This window comes from Pagrus pagrus (genome assembly GCF_965226575.1).
Source record: "Pagrus pagrus genome assembly, contig: HAP1_SCAFFOLD_39, whole genome shotgun sequence".
In the NCBI taxonomy this organism is placed as follows: domain Eukaryota; kingdom Metazoa; phylum Chordata; class Actinopteri; order Spariformes; family Sparidae; genus Pagrus; species Pagrus pagrus.
This window is the reverse complement of record NW_028175424.1, coordinates 91,602-108,798: the sequence shown is the minus strand read 5'-3', so window position 1 is coordinate 108,798 and position 17,197 is coordinate 91,602. Positions and strand designations below refer to the sequence as shown.

The following is a 17,197-nucleotide window of genomic DNA, read 5'->3' as shown; positions in this document are numbered from 1 at the left end:
TTTCGTATTATTCACTCTGCTTAAAACTATATTTGAAGTAATTATTTAATATGGGAGTAATTACCTCAATCTGTAGTATTTTTGCATTGAAACATTTGATAAAAGTTTCCTTTCAATTTGAGGCCATAACAGTAGTGAAGTTTCCCACTGCCTGTGAATGCAATCGGAGAAGCGGATCGTGCAGAGAAGTTGACTGAGGACTGGAGGTATGTTTGCGATACTATTTTTTTAAAATTAATTTTTGCATGTTATCTTGTCGACATTCAAATTACCCCATTTACTAAATGTTTGAAACCTTAATTACTATCGTCTATTGTATCCTCGTAGCATGAAGTCCGCGAATAAAGCCAAGCCGTATTAGGTCGATTGTAAAGTTACAAAATACATAAATTACGAGATTGAAACAAACAGTGAAAGTGATTCAGATTTTAATGATTAACATCTGTGATAGACTGCCATGAGCTGTTCTCATGGCACAATCCTTTGTGCATATGGTGGCATGCAAGGTTAGCCACAACCACTAGCCACAGCTGTAGTCACCATGGATTTTATTTCAACCAGTATGTAACAAATTACATTTCCATGCTCAACGCTTTTTTTTTTAATGTCGACTTACTCGATTGTGATTTTATACAAAGACGTATTGAAAATGTCAAGATTAAACTCTGCAGGGGACGTCAGCGCCGTTTTGGGAGGAACGCGCATAGTCAAAAATGACCTCCTAGTGTTTACCAAACCACACCTTGACCTTGTTGGAAAGCGTCATGAGGTCAAAGAAAGATGTGAATGAGAATTCAAAAGGACTGAACTGTCTGCGGTGCTCAGAGAATCCGACTACACTATGTCTTCGGGTGTTATTGACATGGTCTGTGAAGGAACAGAAGCACATGGCTAATTCATATGCAAAATAATGTCATCAGACTGTTCGGACCTTCTCTTGAATTATAAACTGTAATTATAAACTTGAGAGGCAGAAGAAACTTTCCTGGAGAAATATACTTAACCATGGGCGAAACTTTAGTTTCAGAAGTGGGGGGGACACAAGTAGGAACGGCAAATTTGTGTACGCATAGCGCGTGTTGTGTTCTGTAACGCTGTTACGTTGGAGTGTCACTAGATGGCACCACTGAATAAGACAGGACTATGTATGTAGGTGAAGAGAAGAAGAAGGAGCTGTTGTTATGAAGCTGTACTTCCTGCTGAAGATGTTGAGTAAAGTCCCTTGAGCTTACAAGTTGGTTTTCATTCTTCACTACACCACAGTGCGCTCGATTTCTGCCTGCGTAGAGCTTAAATCATGCCATTTCTATTTAACCCTAGCCTACTATTTTGTCATTAGCCATACTGCCAGTGGCGGAGCGTGGGTCTCAGCACAGAGAGGGAGGAGCATTCTCGATGGGCCCTTGTGATAGTTATTTAAACATTGCATTTATTCCATTATTTAAACATGCTAGTCACACTAAATATTTCTGCAGAAGACAATGCCACAGATCACCCCCTCTGACACACACACACACACAGGTCACTGTCTGAGTCAGTGGCTACCATGTCTAAGCCATGTAGCTACCATGTTAATTGTAGACTGTCTGTGTCCATTTAATGTTTGTGTTGTACCAAAGACATGGTAGCTACTGACTCAGCCAGACATCAACCTGCTTGAGCTTTCAGCACCATAGACAGTGTTGGTCACAGACTGACAGTCAGACACAAATCAACTCAACTCAGTAACCAATCACACAAGCAGCTCCATGGCTCCATGTTGTCCCTGTGTGATGTTCAGGACAGGTGAGGACAGTCTGAGGACAGAGAGCTCTGAGGTTGAAGTTTATAATTATGAAATGCACCGTGAGACTGTGACAGGTCTGTACGTCTTGACCACATGTCAGCTGTTCAGCTGTAGTAGAGGAAACTCCGCTGTTCTCAGCTCCACCGCAAGGAGCGCTTTTATTTTTATTTTTATTTATTTTTTTAATTTAGCTCCGGTAGCGACCCGGCTGAAATGCATGAGGATGCGCGGATCCGGTGTATTTATCAAGGCTTGGTCATCCTGCTGAGGCACCGGGTTGGTTTGAGCTGCGTTCATGAAGCCAGTCTTTAATCTCGCGTCTCCAACTTGTTCAGAACGCTGCTGCCCGATTTTTAACAGGCACGTCCAGGTGTGAACACATTACCCCTGTGCTGTCGTCACTCCACTGGCTTCCAGTTCGTTTTAGAATTGATTTTAAACTTTTATTGTTTGTTTTTTACTCCATTAATGGCCTGGCTCCCTCCTACCTGTCAGAGATTTTAACTGTCCGCGATCATGGCAGGGCCCTCCGTTCTTCCGGCCAGCTCCTTTAACACCCTGCAGCACTAGTAGTACTTTCTTGTGTTTTCTTGCAGCACTGTAGCACTTTCCTGTGTTTTTTATGTATTGCTTTTATGTATTATTTTATTGTTTTGATGTAAAGCACTTTGGGTACCGTCTGGCTATTGTAAAGTGCTATACAAATAAAATGTGATTGATTGATTGATTGATTAAGTTAGAGGCTACTTTCAAACTCGTTACTCACTGGTCGTCAGCGTTTTAGCGATCGTACAGCCTGAGGCCAGTATACAACAGGTAACGGTGTTGTTGTCTCTTTTCACCTCCTCTCTTCCTTGTGTGATCAGTGCGCTGCATACACGTTTTAAACAGAGATGGCTAAGCGCCTGGTTTAACATATTAGTTAGCTAACGTTAGCTACAATAGTGTATTGAGTAAAGTTAGAAATACCAGTAATGACTAATCAACCCACATTTTCTTTCTTCCTTTTTAGTCCCGTTCCAAATAAGGACTTTAAGTTGAGCTGTCGGCTCCTTTTCATCTTTTTGCTGCTGTGCCGCGTCCTGTCTGTGTCTTTGATTGAGCACGTAGTGTGAGGGGAGGGGGAGGGGGGCTTCCGAGCGGTCAGTTTACGCAGGGTTTCTTGTTGTTTTGCAATTACAGCCTGTGCCTACTGTTAGTTTTCAAAGTGTAAAAAGTGGGGGGGACAAAAACATGATTTTGAAAAGTGGGGCGGACATGTCCCCCCTGTCCCCAGTGGAAATTGCGCCCTTGTCTTCATAGCAAACAAGTTTTTACCTGGAATTTAATTCATTAAGGGTGAAAACTAGCTTATGTCAAAAATGAGCATTTCAGAGCGAGAGGAGCCTGTTTCTGCACTGTACAGTAGCCTAAGCTGCATTTCACTGAAAAAAGGTCTTTCAAACAAGTTTTCTATCCTGAACTGGTTGAATTTGGATCTTCTTCATGGCAAACGTGTTTTTACCTGGAATTTAATTCATTAAGGGTGAAAACTGGCTTATGTCAAAAATGAGCCTTTCAGAGCGAGAGGAGCCTATTTTTGTCTAAGCTGCATTTCACTGAAAAAAGGTCTTTCAAAGAAGTTTTCTAGCCTGAACAGGTTGAATTTGGATCTTCTTCATGGCAAAGGAGTTTTTACCTGGAATTTAATAGATTAAGGGTGAAAACTGACTTATGTCAAAAATGAGCATTTCAGAGTGAGAGGAGCCTGTTTCTGCACTGTACAGTAGCCTAAGCTGCATTTCACTGAAAAAAGGTCTTTCAAACAAGTTTTCTAGCCTGAACTGGTTGAATTTGGATCTTCTTCATGGCAAAGGAGTTTTTACCTGGAATTAAATTCATTAAGACTGAAAAGTGGCTTATGTCAAAAATGAGCGTTTCAGAGCGAGAGGAGCCTGTTTTTGCACTAAGCTGCATTTCACTGAAAAAAGGTCTTTCAAACAGGTTTTCTAGCCTGAACTGGTTGAATTTGGATCTTCTTCATGGCAAAGGAGTTTTTACCTGGAATTTAATTCATTAAGGGTGAAAACTGGCTTATGTCAAAAATAGACGTTTCAGAGCGAGAGGAGCCTGTTTTTGCGCTGTACAGTAGCCTAAGCTGCATTTCACTGAAAAAAGGTCTTTCAAACAGGTTTTCTATCCTGAACTGGTTGAATTTGGATCTTCTTCATGGCAAAGGAGTTTTTACCTGGAATTTAATTCATTAAGGGTGAAAAGTGGCTTATGTGAAAAATGAGCGTTTCAGAGCAAGAGGAGCCTGTTTTTGCACTGTACAGTCGCCTAAGCTGCATTTCACTGAAAAAAGGTCTTTCAAACAGGTTTTCTAGCCTGAACTGGTTGAATTTGTGTGGCGGAGCGCTGTTGAACGCCCGTCATTTCCTGACCGGCGCGCTCTCTCTCTCAGAGAGTGCCGGTGGGGCGCCTCATTGTTCCGGCAGAGCCAAGCTCCTTATCACCTGTTTCCCCGCCGGCCGCATGTCGCGGTCCAGCAGTGACATAAACTTTTTACCCTGAACTCTGTTCTCCCCTCCGTGGGTTGTCGAGGGTGCACACTCGGCGCCTACGCGACACGTACACACACACACACACACACACCTACACACATGCTCACCTGCTGTTGCTGCGGAGGTCTGTCTCGGGTTCACGGGCCGAACTGAGGCAGTTCCGGGCCACGTCATAAGTAGCGCACTGTGGCGTGCTTCCATGGGTCAGGTGACCATGGACTAAACTATGTGTGTTAATTGTTTTGAAATATTGTTAATGTATGTGTTCTGTGGGAAAAGTGGCACAGCCATATGAGGGGTTATTAGTGCCACAGTACTGGGGTTATATTTAAAGGGGTTCTGTTAGTTTTGTGCTTTGTTTCCCAGTTTATGTTTCTTAACCTCTGTGTTTTGTTAATTGGTTTGCCCGGGGGAGGGGCCAAGGGGGTTTTTAAAGAGAGCTCGGCTCACTTGAAGGAAGGATTCGGCTGAGTGGCATGTGGATAACAGTTGCTGCCTGTTCCTTGTAAATATTTTTTTTACTCTGTCATATTGTAAATATTCCTGCGTTTTTTTTGTTGCTTTGCCACCTGTGGGTATTTTTGTCTTTGGGTTTTTGGTGTAATAAAAAGAAAATCACCAAACTAAAGTTTGCCGACTGGGCCATCATCTTTCCAAACCAGCGTTTCAAAGTATCGAACCCCGACATTTGGTGTCAGAAGTGGGATGGCCAGTCGACGAGGGCGCATCCGGTACACAGGAAGACGGGTACTGGGTTGCGCTCACAAAAGGAGGAACCAGTGCAGGACAAAGATGGCGAGGAGGGAGCCTGGTCCACAGCCGAGGAGGACGAAGGGGGTGCGGCGGCCCCAGTCCGGCAGGCCGGCCCTGGAGCTCCAAGTCCAGGAGAGGAGCTGGTGGCGGTCATGAGGACCTTCCTGGAGGGACAGCAGAGAAGAGAGGAGGGGTTCCTGGCAGAGCTCAGGGGACTCCAGGCTTCGTGGCCAGCCCCGCAACTGGATCAGGCAGTGGCAGGGCCGAGGCCGGTAGCACCTGTCCCTGCACCTGGGTCCCTATCACCATCTGAGAGGTCGCTGATGAGCCTTAGAATGGACTTACCTACACCTGCTGCACCGCGCCGCAGTTCACCCTTAAGGGCGGCAAGGTTTGGGGTGAGCAGTGGGACAGAACCTCCGAGGCCGGAGAGCAGACCCTTTGGTGACCCCAAGATTCCCCAGTACCTGGCTGGGGAGGACATTGGAAATTACCTGCTTCGCTTCGAGCGGATTGCCAGAACGTGTGGTTGGCCAGATGGTGAGTGGGCGTGTCGCCTGGTGCCGCTACTCACTGGGAAGGCGCTAGAGGCGTACATCGCTATGGACGAGGAGAGGGCTCATTCATACCCGGACCTGAAGGCGGCACTCCTGACCAAGTTTGACGTCTCACCGGAGACGTATCGCCAGCAGTTCCGGGCCATGGCAGTTCCACCGGGAGAGAACCCAACAGAAACTTACCACCGCTTAAAGGGTCTCTACCGTCGATGGATTCGGCCAGAGCAGCATACCAAGGAGCAGATCGGTGAGCAGGTCATCTTGGAGCAGCTGCTGCGAGTCTTCCCAACAGACATCCGCACCTGGGTGAAGGAGCACAAGCCAACGGATGGGTTAGCTGCAGGCAAGCTAGCGCTGCAGTACCTCAACGCACGGAGGGGAGGCCCGCCTGCTTATCACGGTGGTCCCAGTCGCCAGGTTTCGTCGCAGCCCAGACCAGCAGCCAGAGCCAGCCAGCATCCGCCTGGAGAATCCCGGCCCACACCTCGCCAGCGCAGCCCCGGTAAGGAGTTCATCTGTTTCTACTGCCAGCAAGCAGGGCACAAGGCTTCGTTGTGCCCCATCAGAAAAGCTAAGCTTAGCGGGGCATGCTACACTCCTCGGGCTGAGGTTGCAAGTGCTGGGGGAGGGCAACAGCGTTTTAAGGACGTTACCATTAATGGTGAGTCTGTGACTGCTCTGGTTGACTCGGGGAGCTTCCTGACGCTGGTCCGAAGGGAGTTGGTGCCAACGGGCGTGGTGGATTATAGCAGACAGGAAGACATTTTGTGTGTGCACGGGGACAGCCATTCCTACCCCACAGCTGAGGTGACGGTGGTGGTGGATGAGCAACCTTACCTGCTGACGGTCGGGGTGGTGGAAAGGTTACCTGTTGCTGCTATCCTGGGGTGGGACTTACCTGTGCTGCTGGACGTGCTGCTGGAGGCCGGCCCCAAAGACAGTGACCTGGGGAAGGGTTTGTCCGGTTATGTGATCACCCGCACCCAGGCCAGGGCGGGGGTGACAGCCGACCCAGGGCCGAAAAAGGGGCCCGATCCAGAACTCTTTTCAACCCTGGACAGCAGTTTGTTTGAGGGGCCCATGAAGGGGCCCAGGAAGTCTCGCCGCCAGCGGCGGTTTGAAAAGGGGCTGAAGTCCCGGGAGCCGGACTGTGCAAAGGGACTGGCAAAGGGCATGTGGGAGGTGCCAGAGGACATTGGGGCCCTGCAAAGGGAGGATGGGACTCTGAAGTCCTTGTTCGCCAAGGTGGTTGGGGGGCTGGATATGTCAAAAGGGGAGAAAGAATGTTTTGTTGTTGACAGTGATGTTTTGTATGCAGTGGCGGAGGGGGTCAAACGCCTTGTGGTTCCTGTGTCATGCCGGCCGATGATAATGCACCTGGCACACACCTTGCCTTGGGCAGGTCATCTTGGCCGCAACAAAACCTATTTGCGCATATCCCCCAGGTTCTATTGGCCTTCCATGTATGTTGATGTGCAAACCTTCTGCAAAACCTGTCCCACCTGTCAGAAAACTTGCTATGTCTGCCAGTCCGACCGAGCCTACCTACAACCCCTGCCCATGATCTCCACTCCGTTTAGGCGTGTGGCCATGGACATTGTGGGCCCATTGGTGAAGAGCAGTGGGGGGCACCAGTACATCCTGGTGCTCTGTGACTACGCCACACGGTTCCCAGAGGCTTTCCCCCTGCGCACGGTCACTGCTCCTGCTGTTCTGCGTTGTCTTGTTCAGTTGTTTTCCAGGGTTGGTGTACCGGACGAGATCATCACAGACCAGGGGACCAACTTCACCTCCAGACTCCTGCAGCTCTTCCACCGGCACTGGGGATTTCGGCGATCAAGACCACCCCGTACCACCCTCAGACGGACGGCCTGGTCGAGCGCTTCATTCAGACCCTGAAGAAGATGCTGCAGAAGTTTGTGGCCGACACTGGGAGAGACTGGGACCAGTGGCTGCCCTACCTGCTTTTCGCCTACCGGGAGGTTCCCCAAGCGTCCACAGGGTTTTCCCCGTTTGAGCTTCTGTATGGCTGGGAGGTACAGGGGCCATTGGATCTGCTGCGGAAGACCTGGGAGTCTCCCGCAACCGGCACCAGTGACCGTGGTGTGGTCCAGTTCGTGCTGGAGATGAGGGACCGGTTGGCAAGGTACCGAGACGAGGCCGAGGTCAACCTTCGTGAGGCCAAGCAGACCCAGAAGGCGTGGTACGACCGACAGGCCAGGCACAGAGAGTTCCAGCCTGGCCAGAAGGTCCTACTCCTCCTGCCATCCTCCAACAGCAAGCTGCTGGCCAAATGGCAGGGCCCGTACACCGTCCTCAGGAAGATGGGCCCGGTGACCTACGAGATCCACCACCCGGACAAGAAAAGGGCAAAGCAGGTTTACCACGTCAACCTGCTGAAGGAGTGGAGGGAGGCTCGGGTTCCCGTGGCGTCTCTGCTGGTGACGGCGGTGGACAGCGCGGGGGAGGAGGAGTCTACCCTCGCCGACCTGAGCCAGTCTGCGGAGCCTGCTCTCGGGCACCTCTCTGCCGCCCAGTCCAGCCAGCTGTGCCAGGTGTTCCAGCGGGTCGCCAAGCTCTTCGCGGCCAACCCGGGGAAGACTGACCTCGTGGAGCATGTGGTCCGGCTGAAAGACAAGGGGCCGGTTCGTCAGAGGGCCTACCGGGTGCCCCAGCACCTGGTGGCCAAACTTCAGAAGGAGGTGGAGGAGATGCAGCGCTTGGGGGTGATCGAGCCGTCGCAGTCTGAGTGGTGTAGCCCGGTGGTCATTGTGGGGAAGAAGGACGGTTCCCTGCGCATCTGCATGGACTTCAGGAAGGTCAACGCCATGTCAGAGTTCGACGCCTACCCGATGCCCCGGATCGACGACCTGCTGGAGAGGATTGGTCGGGCTAGGTTCATCACCACCCTGGACCTCTGTAAAGGGTACTGGCAGGTACCCCTGGAAGCGTCCAGTCGTCCCTGCACAGCGTTCCAGACACCTGCTGGCCTCTTCCAGTTCACGGTGATGCCCTTCGGCCTACATGGAGCACCAGCAACTTTCCAGAGGCTGATGGACCGTGTCCTGCGGAGGTGTGAGGACTGCAGTGCTACCTACCTCGATGACGTGGTCATCTTCAGTGCCACCTGGGAGCAGCACCTGCATGATCTGGAGCGAGTCCTGGGCCAGATCCAGCAGGCAGGCCTGACGCTGAATCCAGCCAAGTGTCAATGGGCCTGGGAGGAGGCGAAGTACTTGGGGTACCGGCTTGGACGAGGGGAGGTCCGACCACAGGTGGACAAGGTCGAGGCCATCCGTAGCTGCCCACGCCCTCGCACGAAGAAGGAGGTGAGGTCCTTCTTGGGCTTGGCCGGCTGGTACAGGAGGTTCGTCCCACAGTTCGCCACCCTCGCAGCACCTCTGACAGCACTGACGGCGAAGGACCAGAGGAACCCGGTCATCTGGAACGAGGACTGCGAGGCGGCGTTCCAAGCTCTCAAGGCCTGTTTGTGCTCTTCGCCAGTTCTGAGGAGCCCTGACTTCAGCCAGCGGTTCCTGGTTCAGACCGATGCCTCAGCGGTGGGACTGGGGGCAGTCCTGGCCCAAAGTGAGCCTGGTGACGAGCGACCGGTGCTGTACCTGAGCCGGAAGCTGCTGCCACGGGAGACCAGGTACTCCACTGTGGAGAAGGAGGGCCTGGCCATCAAATGGGCCCTGGAGAGTTTGAGGTACTACCTGCTGGGGAGAGAGTTTGACTTAGAGACTGATCACAGGGCTCTGACCTGGATTAACTCCATGAAAGACCACAACAGTCGTCTCACCCGCTGGTACCTCTCTCTCCAGCCGTTCCAGTTCCAGATCCGACACCGAGCGGGCAAGACCAATGTTGTGGCAGACTATCTCTCCAGGTTGCCGCACATCGTCAACCTCGGGGAGGAGGGGGATAATGTGGCGGAGCGCTGTTGAACGCCCGTCATTTCCTGACCGGCGCGCTCTCTCTGTCAGAGAGTGCCGGTGGGGCGCGCTGCGCCCTCATTGTTCCGGCGGAGCCAAGCTCCTTATCACCTGTTTCCCCGCCGGCCGCATCTCGCGGTCCAGCAGTGACATAAACTTTTTACCCTGAACTCTGTTCTCCCCTCCGTGGGTCGTCGAGGGTGCACACTCGGCGCCTACGCGACACGTACACACACACACACACACACACACACCTACACACACGCTCACCTGCTGTTGCTGCAGAGGTCTGTCTCAGGTTCACGGGCCGAACCGAGGCAGTTCCGGGCCACGTCATAAGTAGCGCACTGTGGCGCGCTTCCATGGGTCAGGTGACCATGGACTAAACTATGTGTGTTAATTGTTTTGAAATATTGTTAATGTATGTGTTCTGTGGGAAAAGTGGCACAGCTATATGAGGGGTTATTAGTGCCACAGTACTGGGGTTAGATTTAAAGGGGTTCTGTTAGTTTTGTGCTTTCCCAGATAGCATACGGATGTGGGCCACTTCAGGCAACAATCCGGCACTGTAGGCATTCTTCTGGCCCGCACAAAACAGATGTGAGCCTAAACTGGCCCATGTGGTAAATGCTACATTCGGCCCTTATATCACAAAACAGATATGGCCCATCTTTGGCAAATACGTGGCAGAGTAGGGAATGGTTATTCCTTAAGTGAACCAAGGCTGGGCCACATATGGTTCAGCACACGTGGCCCACCTTTGCTGAAACACATTTGGGCCAGTTTTGGGCAAAAGACGGCAAATTAGCATCGACTAATCTGGATGTGAGCCTAAAGTGGCCAACATATGAGAAAATACAAGTGGCCCACCTTTGCTGAAACACAATTGGGCCAGTTTTGGCCGAAAGACGGCAAGTAAGCATCGACTAATCTGGATGTGAGCCTAAAGTGGCCCACATGTGGTTTAGCACACGTGGCCCACCTTTGTTGAAACACATTTGGGCCAGTTTTGGCCGAAAGACGGCAAATTAGCATCGACTAATCTGGATGTGAGCCTAAAGTGGCCCACATATGAGAAAACACAAGTGGCCCACCTTTGTTGAAACACATTTGGGCCAGTTTTGGCCGAAAGACGGCAAATTAGGATCGACTAATCTAGATGTGAGCCTAAAGTGGCCCACATATGGTTTAGCACACGTGGCCCACCTTTGTTGAAACACATTTGGGCCAGTTTTGGCCGAAAGACGGCAAATTAGCATCGACTAATCTGGATGTGAGCCTAAAGTGGCCCACATATGACAAAACGCAAGTGGCCCACCTTTGTTGAAACACATTTGGGCCAGTTTTGGCCGAAAGACGGCAAATTAGCATCGACTAATCTGGATGTGAGCCTAAAGTGGCCCACATATGGTTTAGCACACGTGGCCCACCTTTGTTGAAACACATTTGGGCCAGTTTTGGCCGAAAGACGGCAAATTAGCATCGACTAATCTGGATGTGAGCCTAAAGTGGCCCACATATGACAAAACGCAAGTGGCCCACCTTTGCTGAAACACAATTGGGCCAGTTTTGGCCGAAAGACAGCAAATTAGCATCGACTAATCTGGATGTGAGCCTATGTGGCCCACTTATGAGAAAACGCATGTGGCCCACCTTTGCTCAAACACAATTGGGCCAGTTTTGGCCGAAAGACGGTAAGTAAGCATCGACTAATCTGGATGTGAGCCTAAAGTGGCCCACTTATGGCTCCACACACGTGGCCCACCTTTATTGAAACACATTTGGGCCAGTTTTGGCTGAAAGACGACAAGTTAGCATCGACTAATCTGGATGTGAGCCTAAAGTGGCCCACATATGGTTCCACACAGGTGGCCCACCTTTGTTGAAACACATTTGGGCCATTTTTGGCCGAAAGACGGCAAGTTAGCATCGACTAATCTGGATGTGAGCCTAAAGTGGCCCACATATGGTTCAGTAACATTGTGGGGTCCATACTTTGTGAAGTACAAATGTGCCAGGACAAGAAAAGACAAGACAAGTTAAGTTAAGTTAGTTTGCTTCTCTCATTGAACCGCTGTCCACTATTCAGGGTATAGGGGATAACAGGACCCAAATGCAGACTCAAATGGAACAGTTTATTATTTTAGAAAGAGGTAAATAAACAGGTAATCAAAGTCCAACAGAAATAAAGTAGCAACAAAAGAGTCAACGAGCCTAAGTCTCGGACAGGGGAAAAAACAAGGAATCCAAAGTGCAAAGTGCAAGTAGATATTCCTTTTTCAGTGGAAATGTTCCATGATGGGCATGATTGGCAATGTTGCAGCATGAACGACCTGCAATATTGATCCTTCACTCATTCTGGAAGAAGCTCGCCACTAATGGAGCCCCCGTCCAGCTTCTTTGCTGGAGCTTGAAGCAGTTAGAGGACTGAAGACTTTTAGGCCTGAACTGCCTTAATTGTGTTCTCCACTATGGAGGTGAGAATTTTATCCAAGCTAATGTCTATCATGAACAACACATCCCCATGGCAAGCCCGGATGTTGCACCCATGATACAAAGAGAAACAAAACCGTTCATAAAAATCTGAGAGAAAAAAGTTAACACAACAAGCGGATGGTGAATTCTGAGAGTTGTTATCCGTCTGATACCAGCAGGAATTACATACAGTAGGCATAGTCAAGTTTAACTTGTTCTTCTCTTAGTGCAATATTATCTGTCAGTATAAATAATATGCTGACTGTGATGAATTTGTTGTTTGTTGATGAAAGTTAATTTATAAAAATATATATATATTGACCAACAATTCTGTGTTTTCTCTGATTTGAGTATATGCATTTTCATGTGTGGCCAATGGAATGTCCTTCCAGAACTTATTCTATGTACAAATCCCTACATGTTCTCATGCTTGTCAAAGCGCTGGTTACTGAGGAAGCGAGTTTGCACACATTGTTGAGTTACATGTGTGTATACGTGTCTGGTTATTAATATGTGTATGAATGTGGTTATTAGAGGAGGATAGTTGGACTGTTATCTGTTTGAATGTGTGATAAGAGTAAGAGAGAGTATGTGCTGTTGTGCACTTCATGATTTGGTGCTCTTGTTCCCTGCTTTTACTAGTGTATTCTGTCTATTTTTAAAATATTATGGTCATCATGTCACTCATATTTCAATGATTTTAATACTGTATCTGCTTTAACTTTACCTGCCCAGGGACTACAGGCGGAACTATAACCTGGCTCAAAGCATCTCTTCTTGTCTTACAAGATTAATGTTTTTTTGTGCATTGTCCCTGTTTTAAATAAATAAATTCAATTCAATTCATTAAATTCACAACATACTGTACATTCCTTGACCGAGTGTGCCAATAAGAGCATAGCCTAGGCCAAGAGTGACAGTTCATTTGTGAACAGAAACCGCTCCCACCTGCTCTCTGTGTCACATAGAAAATGACTGGCAGGTCGACATTGGAAAATGTATTGACCTACATTTACCTGAACATATCACCCACAGTGACAGTGTTTTTTTTTAATTTTTTTATTTTTTATTAAGTCAACGCTATTAAGTCTGTAAGGATCGTATCTTTATTCAAACTCTACTTTCCGTTATGTTTTTTTCCGCTTTAAGTTGGAGTTTTCCAAATTACGAGTCTTTTGAATGCATCATATTCGAATTGACGAAAGGGAGCAAGGGAGCAAAAAGTGCGCGAGCCGGAGATCGAGGAGAGAAGTCACGGTGAGGTGAGTCCCTGAACGAAAAATAAATGAATGAATTTCTGTGGGAAACATTCAGCTCTTATTGTTGGAACTTCACATTGTTTTGTCAGGTTGCCAGTGCTGCGAAAAATGTTAGCTAGTTAACATTCAGTTTTTATACAAGGTTAATATGACCAGGCAGCAGGGCTCGAAATTAACGATGTCCCGGCGGGGACCATAAAAATTCCTGCTGGGACACACTTATATTTTGTCCGGGACAATTACGGGACAGTGAAAAAAAAAATGTCAAACGCTCACTCTCAAACAAAATGCTCAATTCCCTCCTCCGTATATCATTGCATTTCCCTGAGGTTGAGGACTATAATGCAGAGCAGGCAGTTGAGAAGTGGTGGCAAAGTGGTCAGAGAACATGCCGACCCATGTTCAACGACTCTGTGTGAGACAAGAAAAATAAATCTCTGTGGCAGTGAACTTTCCCTCCAGAAAACAGCATCCCTCCCCGCGAGTGAAATAGTCAGACAGCGTCCTGTTTACTGATGGTGATTATGTAATTTTGTACGAAAAACGTAACTTTGTCACTTTCCAGGATGTTTGGTGGGTCAGGATCTCAATCACAACACATTATAACAGCATCCATATGATTATAACAGTCAGAGGGTACATGTTTAAACACATGCCGCTGAAAGCCCCACTAGGATTCAGAGAAGCACAGTACAGAAGCACAGAATGTGTTGCTGCCGTTATTACTGGTACCGGTGCCGCGTCGAGTCTCCCTGATCCTCTCCCCAACACACAGCCGCTTCTAGCCGCAGCGGCAACCTGAGCGGGGTCGCTCTGCGAACTACGGCGCCGCGGAGCTACAGGCCCCGGTCTTCCTACTCCTCTCCCCCACATACAGCACCCTGTGCTGGGTCGCCCAGAGCGACGAGTCTCCCTCCAGCTCTGGAGCTCTCCACGGTGCTGCTAATGGCGGCTTCTCATCGTCTTTCAGACCTTAGACCATAGCTTTAAGTAATACAATTAATTAAAAATGCTGATAGTCTAATACTCGTTATAAAATACTTATAATACAACAACATATACACCCAATCACATTTTATAAGGCACCAGTTTAAAGCTGCCATTCTTAAATTGCTCTGTTTGCTTTGAAGAAGACATACTCTGTGCCGAAATGTCAGCAACCTGCACCATAATAAAAATATCTAAAACTATGTGCTTCACCATCTTCTCCAGCTATTTATCTGCCCCCTGCTCTAAGATGCACCAGTCTGCAATCAGTTCGTCAGCTGAAGGCGAGAGTTTTCCTCCTACAATTTTAGTAATTGGCTGGTCATGGCTAGACTGTTTTCAAACTACATTCATTGCTGCCCAACTATGGGCAGGATATAGCATGTCATGCAGTTAGCCATTTCTCACCATTGTGTGCAATCTATCCAAAGCTTTACAGTTTTCTCAATTTTTAGGAACGGTCAGAAACAATCAATTGACGGCCACTGCAACAGACCAGGAGGTGGAGGCTTATATAAAAAGGTGGCTTCATCTCGCTGGAGACAGGGATGGTGGGAGGAGAGAGAGAGAGGAGAAAAGGCGTGCCACACAGCTCGCACGTAAGTCAGCTACAATACCTATTTTGCAATATATGTGTGATACTGTTCTACAGCAGAAATCAAGATGAAGCTGTCAGCATATGTAAAAAAAAAACGAGCGCAAAGTACAGTACAAATCTCCCCAATTCTAAATGAGCAAATACAATTAAAAAAGGCAGTGTTCTGATTTTTGCCATTTTTTCCGCTATGGTCACTTAGGAATTAGAAGCTTGTTCAGCCACCATGCAGCAAGCATAGCAATTTTCTTGTAAATGTAAAGATTTCACTTGGCAGTGGTGGGACAGTAATGTAAACTGTAACTGGAATTGTCACCCATTGCCTTTCTTAAAAGCCAGTACATGGGTCTGAAAAGTAGGGAAATCACATTTCAGTTAGAAACACATCTTTAATGAAAACTGTATTTGACTTTAGTATAATATTCTATCTACAAAATAAATTAATGAATATGAAGCAACAGCTGAAATATATTTTTAAATATATTAATATTACATGCCATCTCCCTGCTAAATTGAGCTGGAATGAAAGAACCCCCTATCAAACACAAAAACATACTTCTAATGTTAACATGAGTGGATGAAGTTTTGAGTCTTAAGATGTGGTCTTATCTAACCTCAAACTTTTCCCTTTACTGCTGCATTCATGGTCTTCAGCTCCACCATGTGGGCAGGTCTGATGTAACTACACAGCGATTGTGTGAGTGAGGCTAGCTGACTCATTGTCATCTCAGACTTGATATGTGATAGGTTTAATATGTAGGATGGAGTTGCTTCCAACTGAGAGCCTCAGCCATGTTGCAATGGAATATAATACTTACCTTGGCATTATATATAAAGAATAAACCAGGACAGAGAGACCTCACCTCAACTTTTATCCCAACTCTCTCCTCTTGTGAGGGCTTTTAGATCTGAGTATGGCCCCAGTGTTCCGCCAGAGCACCGTGCCATAGCACACAGACCTCTGGTCCAGTAAATGTCCAGTTTTGTGGATACCTATTACGCACCACCAGACTGACAGCTATCTTGGGGGTCCCCATGGAGAGTCATTAAAGAGGAAATATTCAAGATTTTTACCTACTTTTTACTTAAAGCAGAAGTAAGCGATCCGGTCGTTTTGGCTAACTTCCTGTCAGCGGATGGAGTTAGCAGTCCCCGCCCTCTTCCCTACGTCAACACATGCGCGTGCATCCCTTGGCTGCACACACAGAGAGGACCGCCCCTTTATGCCGTTCTCTCTCCTCATTGGATAAAGGTTGTAGGATACAAGGAAAGTTTTCTCCTCGGCTTACAGCAGAGCAGGGTGACTGACAGACCCGTGTTTCGGACCAAACACTCTATATAAGTGATTGCTGTCGGAAGATATAACTATATAAGACTTATATTAACACAAACATTCCGCTTACTTATGCTTTAATGAAACAGCTTCAGAGTAATGTTGCTGGCTTGTTCCAGGGAGAATGGAGGCTCTCTGCCTTCCACCTAGCGTCACTTGGCTGAAAACCAACCTTGTAAGATCAGACCCTCCGACCCAGTATCCCAGCTCTCGTGCTGGCAGCATCATGACACACCAAAACACCCTGTATCCATTATCTTTTTATGAAAGGATAGAACCACACAAATACACACATTGCAACATGTATATGATATGCTCCATTAATTGCATTATGGCTGGCTTCAGTGAACCAACAAATGCTGAGGAAAGGTTAGCAAAATAGCAAAAAATCAAATGGCTGTGCACTATTCCCCTTTAACATGAAGACAAACTCAAATATACATTATGTTTTATTACTGTAACTTCAGGTTAAATGTGAAGTTTGTCAGAGTGTTTGATGAACACAATATTGTATAACTTTATATCACTTTACAGGGCCTTTTTTGTTTGGTCTCCTGATAAGGTTTTGTGTTTTGCACTGCAACCATATACAGTAACCACAGTACTGCTTTACTGAGTCAACAAAATATGTTCTTTTGTGCATTTCTTAAAGGGCCAGATGAAGAGGAGACAATGGTGGGGCCATGAGTGAGCGTGTTCCGCAACAGTGTTCCGCAGTCAGAATTTTCATGTTCATCCTCATGTTTGTTTTGTTTGTGTTGTGTTGTTGTTTGTGGCACATGTTAAAAAAATAAAATAGTTCTCTACTGTTCACAAGTTGTTTCTCGTGTCTGGTTTTTTCTTCAATTCTTCAGTAGGTATCTTCATCTTTGACTGAGACCAACAAGACTGGACCATTGCCACCATTTAACACAGTATCTGGAGGTACCATAATGACATGTACAGTAGCCACAAATTCAGACCAGTTCTGGTTT

The 17,197-nt window shown here is 47.6% G+C and overlaps 1 long non-coding RNA gene across 1 annotated transcript; it reads left to right on the top strand.

The window, feature by feature from the left end:
- The first annotated feature begins 13,239 nt into the window (after window positions 1–13,239).
- Window positions 13,240–16,947, top strand: LOC311253727. Its single transcript, XR_014621838.1, has 3 exons — window positions 13,240–13,311; window positions 14,751–14,894; window positions 16,876–16,947. It is a non-coding gene; the product is annotated as an uncharacterized lncRNA (long non-coding RNA).
- The last annotated feature ends 250 nt before the right edge of the window (window positions 16,948–17,197 follow it).